This window comes from Triturus cristatus, chromosome 3_1 (assembly GCF_964204655.1).
Source record: "Triturus cristatus chromosome 3_1, aTriCri1.1, whole genome shotgun sequence".
NCBI classification, from domain to species: Eukaryota; Metazoa; Chordata; class Amphibia; order Caudata; family Salamandridae; genus Triturus; species Triturus cristatus.
This window is the reverse complement of record NC_140583.1, coordinates 826970298-826989217: the sequence shown is the minus strand read 5'-3', so window position 1 is coordinate 826989217 and position 18920 is coordinate 826970298.

The following is an 18920-nucleotide window of genomic DNA, read 5'->3' as shown; positions in this document are numbered from 1 at the left end:
TAAGATATATATGTATACATTCACATGGATTTCTTCCGTGCCTACTGTGCCATGTGACTGAAACTGTGGCTCAGCAGTATATGTAGTTGTTTGCATACACATGCATGATGGTGAACAAAGCCGGGTTGCACTTGAAATGCAGTGACCTGGTTGCTTTTCATTAAATGAACTTTGGCAAAACCTCAAGAGGGCAGACGATTCCATTCCAAAAAGGTGCTGAGGAATTGATAATGATACATATTTTGCGCACTGTGTAGTTATGGTTTTTCGTTTCTTAACAAAGGTGTCGTTTAGTACCAAACCTGCAGACCTGTAAAAAGGGGTGGGGGAGGGAGCTGGAAATATGCTGGCGGGTAAAAAGTGATATTTCCCATTTTAACTCCCTTGGCGCACTTTTCGCGCCTCTGCAGAAACAACTGGACAGAATTACACTAAACTTGGCATGAGAGTAGAACTTTACTCAAGGTATTGTACTCTCTTGATGTAAATCCTTTCAGTAGTTTGAGAAATTAGCATTTAAAAAGAATTCTGGATGGGCAAGAAGGAGTTAAATTATAGAGTCATGTGGACTGCTAATTCACGAATTCAATCTTAAAAAATACCACTGGACTTGGGAACTTTTTCTGCTGCCATCTATTGCAAATTCATGAATCCAGTCCACCAGGCATCGATTGGCTCGCTGTCAGAAAAAAAGTTCTGTTGCGGCCACCATTAACCAATACCGGGTACGGAGCACCATGTAGTAAACAGAATGACCACGCTGACCTCCAAGCCCATTTAAGGGAGCCCCATAAGTACCCCAGGTATTAAAATTAGTATGCAAAATATTTTTTATCACAGGATTTACAACTCTTCTGCCGGATATGTGATACCTATAACCTCTGCGGTCCTGCATACCTTGCTGGGTCCCTAGGTTTCGTGAAGAATGGAAAACATGTTTTAAAAGAATTTAGAACACTAAAGCAGCACGTGGTCAACCTATGGGCTTCGGCTTTGTTAAGCGGGGTGTGGCCATCTACAGTGGGTTTGGGAATGGCCTGGCAGCAGCCCCTGCTCTGATGCCAAACATACCTCACACAGCCAAAAGCTGTGCACAGAAGAATTTATGTTCCCCCAGCAGGTTGGCTTCAGGGAACCGCTGGTTGGGGTATATGATCTAAAATGGCAAATACTCACTTAAAAAAAACCCATTAAAAGTACAATTATGGTTGCGATTAAAATTGAAAAGCCACTGAAACTCGCAAGGTATGGTTAGAATCACAATCCATAACTCACACAACACCCATGCAAACTACAACTAGCACACCAAAAGCAATTATTGTGACATCAAAGTATTTATGCTAAAAAATAACAACCATAAGCAAAAAAATAAATAAATAAATTCTCAAACTAATAAACAATATTATATTCTTAGTCATGTCTTTCAAAGTGGTAACAATAATGTCTTACAGACCATTTTCATCCCGAAGTTTAAGCAGTAAGAAAAAATGGACCAAGAATTGGAATTCAAAGTACTCAGACTCCTATCCAGAGGAAAATCTTTTACACACCACAAATGCTGTGTGACATCAAACTACCCCTAGGAAAGCATAAAGATATGGTGGGATCCCTTACATTTAGCATTTATATCAACTATGATTATATTTCCCTCTCTTCGAATTACAGTTTTGAAGAGAAAGGCAACTGAATCCATCATAATGTTACCACTGGTTTTGAATCAGATTTAGATTTTACAGTATACAATTTGGTCAAACGTTTACCACTTATTTTTATTCTTGGTTACAACCAGTTTTGTCTTAGTGTCACTAGGTGAGAGACCTACACCTTTTGAAAACCACCAGAACCATAGTGTAACCAAGTGCAACTGGCTTATTTCTAAAATAGTGTTGCACGCTTTGAAGGTTTCTGCATACGTGCCCCTCATTGTATTTTATTTATTGTTGCATGCATCAATTCTCCATATATTCTTCATCAGTGTGAATAATGAGTGGTCGATTAAAGTAAATGTTAAAAGGAATTTGCGTGTTAATTCCTGTATTTTACATCACTAATTACAAGGTCTGACCTTTTCATAATAACAAGAAAAGGTTATTTAAGTCTGATGCAGGGGTAGATTAGGTGAGGGATATCCTCCGATTTTCCTGTAGGCCCTGAGTGAGCTGCATTCTCCAAAGTTTTTTTTTTTTTGGCTTTGAAAACCTTTATTAAATTATGCACAATTAACAAGGACACACTTTCCTCGAGGCGGCAGATGCAATTACCCAAATCTTACAATAGTCATACAGAATAGTTTTGACAATGCAGCTGGCAAATAAAAACACCATTGCGTTTCGTTGTTTACCTGCAGGTCACACCCTACCCCTAGCAGCCCCCTTGCACCCGAACCAGCTCCAAAAAAAAAAATGTCTGAGGATAATTCAAGGGCACACTCCACTGTGTTTCTAGTTGTAACTCTCCCCTCCCACTATCTCTGCCAAAGCCAAGTTTGCTGCACTATGCATCAAGGCCGGTCGTCCTCGGTTCATGTTGCCCCCTCTCATTGGTCACATCATTCCCTGCCCCTGTCTCCCTGTATGGTCTATCACCCAGAAATTCTTAGGCCTATTGCGGGGAGGGAGAAGTTCGCTATAGGTCTCCGTTTATGTACCGGAATATAGCATATCATTCGCCCACTGAACGATCGTAGGAGTCGGTCCTTTCGCCCACCACATCGCTACTCTACATTTGGCTAACAGCAAACCCATGTCTACCAATCTACGTACCCCTTTAAGTATTGGTTTAGAATAGCCCAGCAACGGCAGAGTTGGCCCCGGCAGGATCTCCAATCCGATCACCTCCGTGAGTTCCTTAAATACTCTCTCCCAGATGTTAGCAATCCCCAGACAGGTCCACGCCAGGTGCAGAAAGTCAGCCAACCCCACGTCGCAACGCTCACACCTCACCTCCTCTCTGAGGCCATATCTACACAACCGTTCTGGAGTATAGTAGACTCTATTAATGTATTTAAAGTGAATCAAACGGTGTCTACCATTCAGGGAGATGCATTTCGTGCTGGTGCAGCAGTACGTCCACATTGCGTCGTCAATGTCCCTATCTAAGTCTCTCTGCCAAGCTAAGCGGGCTTTAGTGAAGTAGTTTTCTCTATATGACAGTCAGTTTATATATTTTAGAAACTAACTGCGACGGGTCCTTAGTTTTGATAACACATGTCAAGGGAGTCAATTCTGGCGGTTCCGCTAAACATTCCCCTAAGATTTGTATCAGCACATGTCGAGTTCTATGGTATTGGAATTTGGTAAGCAGGGTAGGCGCTGCCTCTCTGGACACCAAGTCCTTCCAGTTTTGCGCTGTACCGCCTTCAAATAAATTCCCTATAGTCCGGACCTCCAGTAAGTTGAGTGCATTCACGACTCCCCTATCCCTACACGGGGGCAACCAGTGGCACCAGTCTAGCGACGCTAGCGGGGAATACAGTATGACTCCCACCTGCAGTTTTAGGAGATGGTGCTAGGCATGTGCAGTCGCATTGATGGAATCCAGCATCCCTGTCCTACGGTCTGGGGTCGAGAAAAGCAGAGCAGGCAGTGGATGAGGGGAGGCCACCACTCTCTCTATGCGTAAATGTGGGGTGTCCAGGGCACCATGCACCCAAAGGTGAGCCTGTGCGCTTTGCGCCACCCTATAGTATAAGTCTAAATCAGGGGCCCCCCATGTGATACGGCAAGGTCAAGATTTGCCATTTGACCCGCGGTTCCTTGCCAGCCCAAGCCAATTAAACCATCAATGTTGTAATCCTCAAAGAATGCTGCTGGCAGTACCAACGGGATGATGTTAAACAGAAACAGGAAGCGAGGGAGTACCACCATTTTCATTATAGAAATTCTGCCCATCAGGGACAGCGGTCGTCTAATCCAGCCTTCCACCTCGTCTACCAGTTTACTAATCGCTACACCATAATTTTCCCTAAAGACGACCTCAGAGTCCGAATGCACCTGGATACCTAGATATCGCACTGAGTCTGTCGACCACTGCAACGGGTAGTCAGACTCAAATTGCATCGTAGTAGGGGTAAGTGGGAATATAATAGACTGAGGCCAATTAAATCGTAACCCAGATACTGTGCCGAAACGAACCACATCACGCAAAACAGGGGAAAGATTGCGCTTCAGGTCTCGGACATATAGGAGCTTATTGTCTGCGTATGTAGAAACGATAAGTTCATAGCCCGGGAATCGCAAACCCTTATACCTGTGATATTACCGAAGCGCACAAGCCAAAGGTTCTGCCACCAGAGCATATAGTATCGGCGACAGCGGGCAGCCCTGTTGTGTACCCCTAGTAATATGTATAGTCTCAGTTACCAGATTTCTAATTTTGATCCTGGCTGTGGGCGCGCTATACAATACACCTATAAGCTGCAGAAAGACTTCACCTACGCCTATCCTCGTCCACATTTGTCTAATGAAGGGCCATTCAACAGTGTAGAATGCTTTCTCCATATCTAGGAAAACTGCAACAGCCAAGATCTCCGGCTTAGTGTGCTGCATTGCACCGAACACAGCACGCAAATTATATGTGAGGCTTCTACTTGGAACAAACCCTGCCAGCTCCGGGGCGACAAGCATTGGAATCAGTGGGACCAGCCTGTTCACTAGGATTTTCACAAAGATTTTTGTATCGACATTGAGCAGGGAAAGTGGGCGACAGGAAGCGCACTCTTCTGGGGGCTTACCTGGCTTCAGTATAGTTACAATAACTGCCTCTCTCATCGAGGGTGGCATAGTACCTGATACGCACATATCATCAAAGAGTGTGGCTAAGTGCGGCAATAGCAGGTCCAGGTACGCTTTGTAAAAAGAGACTGTTAAGCCACCTATTCCCGGCGCGCTTCCTGATTTCATTCCTGAGAGAGCCAGAGTAATTTCTTCCTTCTCAATGGGTCACATCAGGAATTCACGATGCGTGTTTGTCAGCCATGGTAGCTTTATATGCGTTAGGTAGTCCATGATTTCCGTCTCAGTACTGTTGCTACAAGTCGAGTAGAGCAGTGAGTAATATTGCCTAAACCTTTCTGCTATGTCTGTTTCTTCAGTGAGTGTAACACCGTCTACGGTCTTGACTTCTGCAACTACCGTTTTTTCTCACCGTTTTTAAGTAAGTGGGCTAGCACCGCGCCTGGCCTTTCGCCCTCACCATAAGTACGTGTATTGGTGTATTTACCTAGGTATTTTATTTCCACATCTGCAGTATCATGGTATTCTTTTAACTGGGTCCTGAACTCCTTCATTACATCATCGTCAGCATAAATCCGGAGACGTGCCTCCAGGTTAGTTAGGGTCATTTCCAAAACTGCAAGTCTCTGTCGTATCCATCTAAGAACACCAGAGTGTTTGGACATGGCGATACCTCGAATATAGACCTTGAACACCTTCCAAACCACCTGGAAACTGTCGACCAAACCAACATTCGTTGCAAAAAACGTTTCGATCACTTCAGCTAGCTCCTCTTTAAATACTGCACCCAGTAGGAAATAAGGTGGGAACCTCCAAGTAAAGGAAGGGGGGGGGGGGGGTGGGGGGAGACTGTCTTACGGGGGGCATCTAAAACTAGAACTATGGGGGAATGGTCCGAGAGCGTCCGAGGTAGCACCTCGCAAGACCGGGTACACTCATAGAGCTGCCTGGAAGCTAGCCAATAGTCTATGCGAGTATGTAAGTTATAAAAAGCTTTGTCCGGGAATCTTTGCCGCCACACATCTTGCAAATCGTGCTGGACCATAAAATCCATCACTGTCCGGGCCACCCCCGAGACCTGCCTCTCCGGCCCCACCGATCTATCCTGGTGTGGGTTCAAAATTAAGTTGAGGTCGCCACTCCAACGTTGTTGCCCTTCTCCGCAGACCCTCACCTTTTCAGACAGTGCAGCATAAAAGTTGGGGTTGTCATAATTGGGACCATATATGTTGACTAAGAGTATGTCCAGTCCCATCCCCCGGCATCTAGATAGGACGTATCGCCCATCTCTGTCGGTGTCTATAGGTTCAAGTTTAATCACAACCTTGGGGTTCACCCATGTAAGCACTCCGCACGCATATGTGGTAAAACCTGCAGCGTGTATGTGACCGCTTAGTCCCCTGCAGTGGAGCATGGGGCTGGTCGGAGGATGGTGCGTCTCCTGCAGTAGTGCAATATCTACTTCATGTCTCGTCAAGTAGGCCAAGACTTTGCGAAGCTTTCTGTGGTCGTTAAGACCCCTCACATTCCATGTGAGTACACGAAGCCTACCACTCGCTGGGTCAGTATGGGGTCACCTGCAAATTGTCGTGGGATCGTGTGTCTTCAATCTAGCTGTGCCTGCCACTGGAACGTACAACCTGTGTAATCGTTAAGTGCAAAATGTTGTGCTGAATGAAAGTGTCCCATCGTCTGAATCTCCAACCCCTCCCACCCCAGGTCTACCCCAACTGTGCCTCGGTGAACCAGAAAACATTCCCCCTGCATCATCTTACAAAACAATAAATCAAAACAACTCAACCGTAAAGAAAGGGGGACCCTTCACTTCCTCCCCCGCTAACCTGCAATACCCCCAGTGTGTGCTTCACTCGCAGGCGGAGGTTGCCAGTCTGTTCAATCTGAACTTCAAAAACTATACTGATAACTGCCCCGCACACCACCTGACAAATATAAGCTACTGCGAACAAAAGAGTCTCCAACCCCCACAACACCAATATACCATAAGAGCAAACAATTTCTTTGCATAACCCCTTCTTAAACCTGAAACTAGCAGTGCAAGAGCACCAACATCGTAAATCCCCCCAAATACTTTCCGAGTCCCAATAAATCAAACATTCTCATTTGGACACTGCAGTTCCACACTGGGACACGTTGCATTCCCCCATTATGCCTCCCAAAAATAATTTTCTTATCTATACGTGGAACAGTCCAGAGTTCAGTCCTGTTCATCCAGTCGACCATCTTCTGCTCCCTCCAAGGAACACCGTTCCGGGCTGCAACGTTTATCTTTAGCCCAGTCCCTCAGGGCCTTCTGCAAGACTTTGGGGTCAGTGAAAATCCGCAATTGGCCATCGCGATTGACGCAGAGTACAGCATGGCGTAGTCCATGTTGTGCTCACTTAGCTGCTTTTTCAGTGGCGCAAACTGCAGTCGCACTTTACTGGACCCTTAGCGTAAACTAGAAACAGAGATATGGTGGAACCTTCGTATTGCAGTATTTGTTTCTCCTTGGCTACTTTCAGCGCCGAATCCCTGTCGCGATAGTTTAGTAATTTTGCAATGACCGGCCTTGGAGGTGGGGAGGCACCTGGTGACGGGCGAGGGCCTAGGGAGCGGTGTGCTCTCTCTACCACAAATATGGGAGAAAAAGTTTCATTACCGAGGAGCGTCACCAATGATTACTCTACAAATTGTTCCATGTTGCCAGTCTGGGTCGACTCCGGCAAGCCTGTGATCCTTAGGTTACTACGACGGGAATGCGCTTTGCGGTTCTCCACTTTATCCTGTAGCACCTGTATCACCCTGTCCAGTTGTTTGTGATCTGCATCCACTGTCGACTGTGCTTCCTCCACCTCCGCAATCCGGCGCTCTGCCACGTCCAGCCGTTCTGCATGTTTGTCTAGTCGTTCGGACATTCTGTTCATATGATAGGAGAGCGAGTTCATCTTGGTGCCCAGAACAGAGAGACTGCTCTGTAAGCCCTTCTCCATTGAAGGGAGCATGGTGCGAATATCGCCGTCGGTCTCCTCCTGGGGCGGATCCTGCAAATTGTCCCCATCTTCAGTAGCCGCGTCTCGCCCCTTGGACTTCTTTTGGATGAACGTTCGTTTCGGCTGCATCTTATCAACCCTGCCCATCCCGTCCGGTCCTCTGCGGTTGTTTGAGTCCAAAATTTGCTATCCCTCCAGGCGACAACAACTGCCACAATGTATGGTTCAGGAGATTGGTGGAAGTGCCCCAACGATCAGATCAGGGATCAACTATCGAAGCAGAACGTTGTCACACCACTGTCGCAGTCGTGATACCTCTCATGGCAGCTGTCATGAGGCACTAGACCACAGGCATCCCCCCGTTGCTGCTGGCCAACCGAACGTGCGGCAGGAGGGGTACACACTGACCTGGCAAGGGCTGACTTGCTTCCACATAGGATATCTGGCAGTCAACGCCGTCCCAGGTGCCTCTTCTCTACATCCAACTCCAGTAGCTAAATACAGTGGCCTGCGCTCGGGGGCACGCAGCCAAGTTTGCAGCACTACTCAAATCCGATGGTATTCTCCCCACCGCGTAGACAAGAACAACTCCGCTGAATAACTCGGCAGCAGCTCAGAGCAGTAGCGCAGGTGCAGACAAAGACCGTTTCTTAAAAATGCCTAATCAGTCGCAGCAACAGCTTCAGCATACACCACAACACGAGGGATGAGAAGCTCTCCTCCGCCGTTTTCGTCCAGACCTACCAATAGAAGAGATTGGAATCAGTGTTCTCCCATCTCTCGGGGTCCGACCCTCTCCAAGCAGGTAGGTAGCGGTTTCGCCGCACGGAGGGGTCTGACCAGCCGGCTACTCTCGCCTTACAAGCCTTCAAAATGGCGTGTCTCACCCTCTACTTTGCTGCGTGACCGGGAGCTCACGAATCAGTTCTACAGCATCCCACTTCCTGCGTAGTGCTCAGTTCTGGACCACAGCACAGGGGGGCCACAACAACCGCGTCCCAGCACCTCCTCGCCCCAGCCGCAGTAGGCAGTCACCAACCCCAGCTCACGATAGACGCGGCGGCTCCTCACATCATCCAGTGTCCATGCCGCCAATGGTCTTCTGCTTCCCAGGGCTCAAACTGGCACTGTCCCCTCACCACTCAAGGAGGGGGTCCTCACACAGGGGGTATCTGTGGCAGCAACACTGTACCAGCTTACGCATCCGAATTTCCAGAAACAGCAGGGCCGCAGGGTATCGGGTCATCGCAGCGTCTCACGATAAGGGGGGCTTGGGGGGGGTAGACGACCGCAGGGAGTTCCCCCCCCCCGGGCGGTTTGGGAGGGGGTGTGTGGGGGGGGGCGTGGCTGGCCCTGCGCCGGCCATTTTGCGTTTGGGCTACAAATTTTGTAGCCCAAATATAGCCAAAACATAGCCCAAGCTATAAAGGATTTTGGCGCCCCTTCCCAGCCACCATTTTAGTTTGTGGTGACCTGGTGGCTGGGATTTAGACGGTGTGTTTTTTGTCCTCGGTGAGTGAGCGGGGCCGCCAGCATTTTAAAAGGCGGCCCCAGCTTTTGTAATGCAGCCTCGGGTGCGGGCGACGGGGGGTGCGGTGGGAGGAGTGAGAGGGGAGGGTCGGGAGATCTGGCACGGTGAGGAGTTAGTGGCGTCTGAGCCGGCTTCAGCGGTGCGATTGTATTCCTCCCCCGCGGCGAGAGGCAGGCGCGGGGGAGGGCGTGTGTCAAAGAAGCGTTCCTCTTCTTTGCCGGAGGCTCCTCTGCGTGTTAAAAAGGAGGCGGGAGGTGTCACGATGCAGGGTGCCGGTGGAGCGTGTCATGAGGGTAGTTTTGTGGAGCGGGGGGAAGTTTCCCCTCGCGCGTTTGTTTTTAGTGAGGCAGGTGGCAGGACCGGCCGCGTGGGGGGTGTAAGAAGCCACTTGGCCAGTATTGGTTTGTTGCAGGGGATTTTCTCAGGGCACTTGGGAGAAGAGCAGGATTTTGGAGTGCTCGGCATGGCTGACAGAGCTGGTGAGGAGGGGGTGGTGGGCGGTGAGAGTCCTTTATTGTTTTCTTCCCCTCTGTCTTTGAGGGGAGGGTTGGGGTCTGTGGGAGCGAGCTCTTTGGGCGAGGGGGAGTGGGTTTCAGGTAGGGGGGTAGGGTTCTCAGCAGGTTTTACTTTCTTCCAGGGAACTCGGGGGTTCTAAGGCTTCGGTGTCTTTGGGTGGGGGGGGTTTGCATTCTACGGTATTTGGGGAGGGTCAGGGTCGGGCAGGGGCAGGTGGGGGCGGTAGTGGGGATGAGGGTTTGGTTTTGGCGAGTTGGAGCCGGCTGGGGGGGACAGGGCTTGGGAAGGTTTGGACATATTTTCCCTTGTGGTCTGTAGGTGTTCCGGGCCTTGGCGGGGAGGTGGCATTGGGCTTTTCTCACGTTCAGGGGCGCGGCGAGGGTTCGGATATAGGGGTGCGGGCAGGGGTTGGTGTTAGAGGTCAGGATCGCGTTGGGGCAGGAGGCTCGCGGGTTCGCGGGGTTCCGAGAGACATGGGTTCTGCGTCTGCGGTGGTTCGGGCGGTGTTAGTTTGGAGTGGGGATGAGGAAGGTGGGGCTTCGCTGTTTTCGGGCGGTGTGTTTCACGCAGGGGGTTCTGGAAGTTGGCAGAATAGGGAGGTTTTTCCGAGTGGTCGTGAGGCAAGTGGTTTGGTTAGCTTGCAGGGCCCCAGCACACCAGTCCACTATTTTCTTTACAGGACAAAAAGCGTAGCATCGCAGCAGACTCGGTAGGGCGAGGTGCGGCCCATTTTGCGCCGAGGAGAAGGGAGGGTGAGGCCTGGCGCGGCACATCCGTACCAGCGGTGGATCCCGTCGCGGCTAGCGCGCGAAGGTCCGGCGCGACCTCGCCGGCCCCAACGTCACTACAGTCAAGGTGGACAGCTTTTTGAGATATATGGTTTGTGATGCCAGTCATGGGAGGGGGGAGGACCGGCGTGTACAGTCGGCTCCCCCGCAAAGTGGTCATACAGGTCATGTGGGGTCTGGTAAGGCCCGCACGGTGGATCCCGTCGTGGCTAGCGCACGAAGGTCCGGCGCGACCTCGCTGGCCCCAACGTCACTACAGTCAAGGTGGACAGCTTTTTGAGATATATTGGTTTGTGATGCCAGTCATCGGAGGGGGGAGGACCGGCGTGTACAGTCGGCTCCCCCGCAAAGTGGTCATACAGGTCATGTGGGGTCTGGTAAGGCCCACACGGTGGATTTTGATGAGGTGTTGCAGGTGGAAGAGCCACTCTTGCTTGATGATGATGAGGATACCCCTGTGGAAGGGGAATTGCGGGATTATGAGGAGGGGGGCCCTCTCATGTTTCTTGTAGTTTTTGCAGGTTTCCAAGGGAGCGGTACCCCTAAAGCAGCCGGTGGTGGTGAAAGGCAAAGGAAAGCGCGGCCCATCGGTGAGGGCTCTTCCTGGAAGGGAATCTTATGAGAGACCGGCGCGGAGATCGGAGTCGGTCCGAGCGTCCTTTTTAGAGCCAGGTGAGAGCGTATTAACACGGGCCAAACCTATTATGGTGTCTGTGGGGTTGGCGTGGGGGCGGGACGGAAGGGAGATTATATAAGGGTAGGTACGTAAGGGACCCGGGAGTAGGCACAGAGGATGGGGGAGTGGTTTTGGACGCTAAAGTGGAGAGTGGAGAGTCAGTGGCTGTGGGTGGCAAGGAGCCGTTGGTAAGTGAAGATTTGACAATTCAAAAGCTCCTTTATATGGGGGTGAGTAAGCCCTTAGGCGCACACCTAATGCTCGCAACAAAGGAGCGCATATGGAAAGGGGAATATGTTGAGATTTTGAAGGTTTTGCACAGGGAGGTGAGATCTAAGGGGCTCTAAGGAGGAGGAGTATGAATTGGCCAAGCGCCCTAAAGTACCGTTGACAATTGAGAATTGGACAGCGGCATTTTTAATTTCCGCCAGTGTGTACTGCGAGAAGTTCCCTGAGCGCTGTGTGGCTATATTTAAGTATATGGATGTCATACGGAAGGCCCAGATTACAGGTAGTGGTTTTGCATGGGCACAGTATGACGGAGAGTTCAGGGCTCGGATGGCTTGGGACTCAGAGGCAAAATGGGGTGAGTTGGATAAGGATTTGTGGCAACATACCATGGGGGCGGCGCCAGGGGGTAAGACATTCTTTACAGCTAGTGGGCTGCCTCTAGTTTATCGGCCCTTTCAGGGAAAGCCCACCCGTGGTGGGGTGGGAGGCTCATCCGCGTCACAAACTGGATTTGGGGCATGTGGGGATTTTAACAAGGGTTTATGCACACGGGAGTTTTGCAAATACCGACACGAGTGCTCTAGTTGCGGGAACAGACATCCTCTTGTTAACTGTTGGGGCATCAGACCGTCCGGCGGACAGCAAGGGCAGCAGGCAGGCGCAGGGATGTCTGGCAAGGCGCGGCAATCTTAGGGTGGACGGGGAGGTAGGGGAGCACAGGTTTCTGGGCCTAAGGGCTCCTACGCTAATTAATTGGGTGGCGGATAATTTGAAATCTGCATCAGAGCATAATTTGGTTGTGCGTGGGAAATCGAACAAGGAAGTGTGGGAGGGGAGGATGGCAGGCCCCTTTTGATGAGTGGCCAGTTCACAATTTAATCAATTCACATATTGGTGTGGTGCCTAAAAAGGAGGAAGGGCACTTTCGGCTGATACATTTGTCATGGCCTGAAGGGTCATCAGTCAACGATTTTAGTGACGAAGATGCTGCATCGGTGTCATATTCCCCAGTTGATGTACCCATGTCACTTGTAGTGACCGCGGGCGCAGCTGCAGGCATGGCAAAGTGTGATATCGAGTCGGCTTTTAAGCTGCTCCCGGTTCATCCGGATGATGGGCATTTGCTGGGGATACAATTTGAAGGCAAATGGTATGTGGACAAGGCCTTACCAATGGGCACTACTTGGATGATTTCTTTTTGTGGGTTTCCCGGGCTCCTCGGAGTGCCAGCATGCTCTGGACACTTTTCATGAGCTTATGGAAGAGCTTGGGGTGTCGCTAGCACCGGAAAAGACAAGAGGGCCTGATACTGTTATATCCTTTTTGGGTATTGAGCTTGACTCAGTGGCAATGCAGGCCAGTCTGCCTGAGGATGAAAAATGCAGAATGTTGGCTTTATGGGACGGGATGTTATCTAAGCGGAAAGTGACAGTGAAAGACATTCAAGTGTTGTTAGGTCATCTGAATTTTGCCTGTAGGGTGGTCAGGGCAGGTAGGATTTTCTGCAGGCGCCTGGGCCGGGCTTTGGCGGGTCAGCATTTGCCTCACCATCATGTGCGCTTGTCAGCAGGGGTGAAGGAGGACCTGCGCAGGTGGTCTGTTTTCTTGCACTCCCTTAACGGAGTACCACTGGCTAGGGCCGAGGATGTACAGTGGGATGTGCAAAAGTTTTCGGATGCGGCAGGCAGTGTTGGTTTTGGTATTTACTGGCAAGGGCGGTGGTGTGTAGAGAAGTGGCCGCAGAATTGGAAGAATGGAGGGCGGAGCATTACTTTTTTTGAGCTTTTTCCGCTCTTGGGGGCATTGACCATTTGGGGCAAAGAGCTGGAGTATGAGAAGGTGCTTTTCCGTGTCGACAATATGGCAGTGGTGCATATAGTCAACAGGCAGTCAGCAAGGCATGAGCAGATTTTGAAATTGTTGAGAGTGTTTGTGCTGGGCTGTTTGTGCTACGACATTTCATTCGGGGCTTTGCACGTACCAGGTGTGGACAATGACATTGTGGATGCTTTGTCGCGTTCACAGTGGGGGAGATTCCATGGGCTGGCCGAGGGGGCGGACAAGTCACCGACCCCGATGCCGGAGCACCTTTGGCATGTCGGCAACGCAGGGTATTTCAACTGGTGGTAGGTTCTCTGTCTGTTTCCACTTGTGTTGCTTATTCTTTGGCGTGGAGGGAATTTTTGGCGTCGGGAGCTTGTAAGAGGGAGGAGTTTTGGCACAGTTGAGAAGATGTTGTGCAGTTTATCTTGGACCTCATTTAGAAAGGTTTGTCTAGATTTACTATTGCTGGGAAGTTGGCGGGTATTTCCTTTATGGGTAAGTTGTTTTGGGGATATTCCCCTTCTGCTGGGGAATAAGGAAGGAGGATGCTTGAGGGCTGGGCTAGGGAGCGGGGAGGGGCTCTTGTGTCTCGTTCACCTATTTCTTGGCAGACGTTAACACGTTTGTTGGAAGTTTTGCCTGTAGTCTGCAGGGATGATTTTGAGGCATCGTTGTTTGCTACCCTTATGGTTTTTATGTTTTTTGGGCCTTTTCGGGTTTCGGAGCTTCTTGGGACCAAAGTAAAGAGGGGCTTTGTTGGCAGGAGGTGTTCTTTACGGACACAGGTTTGAACATTTGGTTGTCCAGTGCACAAACGGATCAGTGGGGTGTTGGTAAGGGGGTGTGGTTAGAGGCAGGAACCCCAGTTGTACTTGTCCGCTGCGTTTGGCAAAGCAATGGAAGATCCTATGGGAGGGATCTGGTTTTCAAGCATATGAATGGCTCTCGTGTCTCGGATTATCAGCTGCGTATGGTTTTTCGCAAAGGATTACAGAGGATTGGTTTGGATGGGGCTCGGTTTGGGACTCATTCTTTTAGGATCAGGGCGGCAACTGCAGCGCATAACCGGGGTTGGTCCCAGGGTGACGCCATGCGGCTAGGGCGTTGGTCATCAGACTGTTTCCATAAATATGTGAGAGCTAATGCAGCGGAAGCGCATGCGTCAACCCTCTTTTTGTGAGTCTCATTCTTGTTTCTCTTTTCAGGTTCTGTGGCTGGGCCCCACGCGGGGGAATTGACGGTGTGGATTGTGGGGCATTCCTTCATCAAATGGGCACATGTACAAGCGTGCAAAAGTTATTTTGGGGGAATGTTGGGATTTAATGAGCGCCTTTTCAGGATTATAGGGAAAGGTAAAGGGGGAATGCTTTGGAGGGAGTTTATTCCGTGTTTGAACAATGCCATGGTGAGAGGTCAATGCTCGGATATTCCGTGGATACGCTGGGGCGAGAATGATCGTTGTGGCGTCAAAGGGGTGGTCTTGTTGCGGGCAATGCAGAGGGATTTGGTTTTGTTGTAGGAGCATTGGTCGGGTTGTCATGTACTTTGGACGGAATTGGTCCCGCGGAGGGTTTGGAGAGGGGCGTTGAACCCCAGAGCCATTGACAGGTCTCGGAAGAAGGTGAATGCAGAGATTTCCAGATTTTGCCGCAATCTGGGTTGTGGGAAAGTGTCTCACAAGGATATTCGTTTTCAGGCGGTGGAGTTTTTTGGGGGTGATGGTGTTGGGGGTGATGGTCTACATTTGTCTAGGTGGGGCATGGACCTTTATTTGCTTGCAATTAGGGAGGTTCTGTCTTGGTGCGTACACGTGCAGAGTCATGGTTTTAGGGGTCTAAAAGTTTTCTTTGTTGGGGGCAGAAAGATGGGGTGGTTAGGGGATATACCACCCCCTGTCTTTCTGGGTGGCGGGGGTTATGCGAATTTTGACATTTTTGCCGGAGGTTGGTTGATTTATTTGTTGAGTTGGGTTATCGGCAGGGAAAGGATAGGTTGGGTAAGTTTAGCTCGGTTACACAGTTTGGTTGATCGATAGCTGTAAAGGGGCAGGCAGGGGAGTTTGGTTATCGGAAGGTTTGGATTTAGAGATTGTTGATGGGTTATACAGGAATGTAATGTTTGATATTGATGTAATGTACGGGCGGGTTTGAAGAAAATTTAGGGGAGGGGGGTGGGGTTAGGTATATGTTGTATTTAGTGAGGTTTAGTTTTGGAAGGCTGTTTGCCAAGGTTTTAAAATTGTAATGTGCACCTGTTCCAATAAAGCGGCCTTTTTCACACAAAGTCTTTTGTCAGTGGCCTGCTTCCCCCCCCACCCCTCCCTCCCAAGGGGGTCTTGGGGGGGGTAGACGACCGCAGGAAGTTCCCCCCCGGGCGGTTTGGGAGGGGGTGTGTGGGGGGGCGTGGCTGGCCCTGCGCCGGCCATTTTGCGTTTGGGCTACAAATTTTGTAGCCCAAATATACCCAAAACATAGCCCAAGCTATAAAGGATTTTGGCGCCCCTTCCCAGCCACCATTTTAGTTTGTGGTGACCTGGTGGCTGGGATTTAGACGGTGTGTTTTTTGTCCCCCTCCCACAAAAAACAAAAAAAATTCTATTCGGTGTCTACCTTTTGTAGTTTTCTATTTTCTTTTTGTTTTTCTTTCAGAGTTTTCAGGTGGTTTTGTTTGGGACAGGTGCGCAAGGGTTTGTTTTATGCTATGTATTTGTCGCTTGGAGCAGGTGCAGTGCGGGGGTTATGCGAATTTTGACATTTTTGCCGGAGGTTGGTTGATTTATTTGTTGAGTTGGGTTATCGGCAGGGAAAGGATAGGTTGGGTAAGTTTAGCTCGGTTACACAGTTTGGTTGATCGATAGCTGTAAAGGGGCAGGCAGGGGAGTTTGGTTATCGGAAGGTTTGGATTTAGAGATTGTTGATGGGTTATACAGGAATGTAATGTTTGATATTGATGTAATGTACGGGCGGGGGCGGGTTTGAAGAAAATTTAGGGGAGGGGGGTGGGGTTAGGTATATGTTGTATTTAGTGAGGTTTAGTTTTGGAAGGCTGTTTGCCAAGGTTTTAAAATTGTAATGTGCACCTGTTCCAATAAAGCGGCCTTTTTCACACAAAGGGCCATATGTAGGTAGGGACCCATTTACCACTTCATAAATACCGAATTTTACCGATTCGGTATTTATGAAGTGGTAAATGATATGTAGGTAATGAGTCGGTATTATTTACCGATTCGGTAAAAGTCGGTAATTACCGAATCGGTATTTACCGATTCGGTAATGAGGCATACCTTCCCATTGATGGGAAGGTATGCCTCATTACCGAATCGGTAAATACCGATTCGGTAATTAGGGGAACACATGCAAGGGTGGCAGGGTGTCACATTGACACCCTGTTGCACCCCTGATTCGGCCACGTGTGCACATGTGGCACACATACATGCCCTATGGGCATGTATGTCTGCCACATTGCACACTTCTAAGCGCTTAGAAATGCTTAAACACATCCATTAATTATTTACCACCAACTATTAGTTGGTGGTAAATACCGACTCCTAAACACACCCACACACTCCCCCTACATCTCATTTCTGTATTCGGAATTTACCGAATCGGTAAAATTACCGATTCGGTAATTTGACCGATTCGGTAAATTACCGAATACAGAAATGAGCCCCCTACATCTCAAAAGCCAAAATACCGGTCGGTAACGGTATAATTACCAAAAATCGGCCGTTACCGACCGGTATTTGGCTTCCTACATGAGGCCCAAAGTCTTTTGTCAGTGGCCTGCTTCCCCCCCCACCCCTCCCTCCCAACCCGGGGATCGCGGCCCAGGCAGCCCGTGGATCAACAGGGGTCTCTCTCTCGCCAATCCGGGTAAGTTCCGGGGTCGGACTTAGTCCGTCGCGTTCCGGTTCCCCGAATAGGACCGATAGCGGCTCGTAGTGGGTCACAGTATTTCTGCAGTTGCAGGATAATTGAAGGATTTTGTGGTGGTTGCGCGGAGCTCCTCGCTCAGGCGGCCATCATCGACGCTGGCAAGCTCCGCCCCAGCATTCTGCAACATCTTAACTGAAGGCCACAGGATGCACACCTGGACTTAACTGTGCTTTTCACAGCTTAGAACCCCATAACCGAGCCAAGCTATGACCTTCTCAAAGAAGAGTAGCTGATTAACATAACTTTATTTTGCAGCAAAGTTATTTGTTTTAGAGACCTCCTGGGAAACATGCAAGGGCACCTTGATGCTAAGGAAGATCTAGCTAGAAGTTAGAAAGGGAGGGGATTTTCTTATAGACCGGTTTTATCACTCAATGTTTTGATTTGAGCAACACCATCTAACGTGTCAATTATTCTTAATATATCGTTTACTCGCCTTTTTAATTATAACCATTGGTTTTTTTTGTAGTAACATCTATTCATATAATTTACACTAGTTTAGGGTGTTTATTATTAATAAAGCATTTTTATAAAGTATGGATTTATTGTGTGTGTTCACCCATGATGAAAACCAGTTCTGGAACACACTAATAAGTAAGCAATCCTGTATTCTCACAGAAATCAACATTACTCTAGATGCACCATCCCCAGGTAGGTAGTGGGAGGTATGTGGGTTACAGTATGCATGACTTACTGTCTTAAAATGATCAATTGGCCTGAACCTGAGCTTGTCAGAGGGTTTTAGATATCTAAAACCAGGCTGTATTTGCTAGACTGAACAAACGTATCATGGCAGCCAATGGAATGGGACAGAACTTTGAGTACGCTTGAGAAATAAACTCAAGACTGTACCTCTAACGCAAAGATGTCTGTTGTAAGATTGGTTTCCTACCTCATTTCAGACAGGAGCTACTGGCTGAAGCGTTAACCAAGTGCTTGAATAGTAAAGTAGTAAATTACTCATTCAACTGCATTTTGAATAGGTTTTAAAATGGTGACTGTCACTACCAATAAGATCAAACTTTAGGTGTGTTGACAAATTACCTCATGGAACGGTGGTTCCCTGAGTTGGGGGGGGAATCATTTTAATTGTTACAGCACTTGCATCCTACCCTCTATAAATATTTCACTCATGGCTAGAGTTTGATCCAGTAGGTCTAAATACTAGGCTTTTTCATAACTACAAGGCAGCCCTTATTCCTGCTAAGTATGAAGCTTATAGTAGATTGGAAATTCCTGTAGGGTTTCAAAAATGTCAAACATGGTTTCATGGGCATTTGCCCATAGTAGTGGAACCTGTAAGAATGGGTCTCTGAAGGTTTCCAGGGGCAACTTGGTCTGGTCCTACCCCTCATCCTCAAGCAACAAATGTGAATGCTTTGGAACATAGACATTTATTAAATGGATAGTGACTACACCGCTATAGAGACGACTTCAACAATGTGTGCTACAGACAGTCACAATAGGGACGGGTATGTACGGTTGTACTGCTGCATAGGTACCTGCAACAAAGCAGATAATTAGCCCTTAACTAATATTGGAGCTATGTGTAAAGTGCCAACTAAGCGAAACAAAATCTCATTTTGGATTGCTCACAAGTCTAATTAATTGGAAGCGGTCTTTCCTCACATTGATTATTTGCTACGGGTGTTTCTCTGATATGGTCGCACCCACATAGGATTGTACTACACGGGGA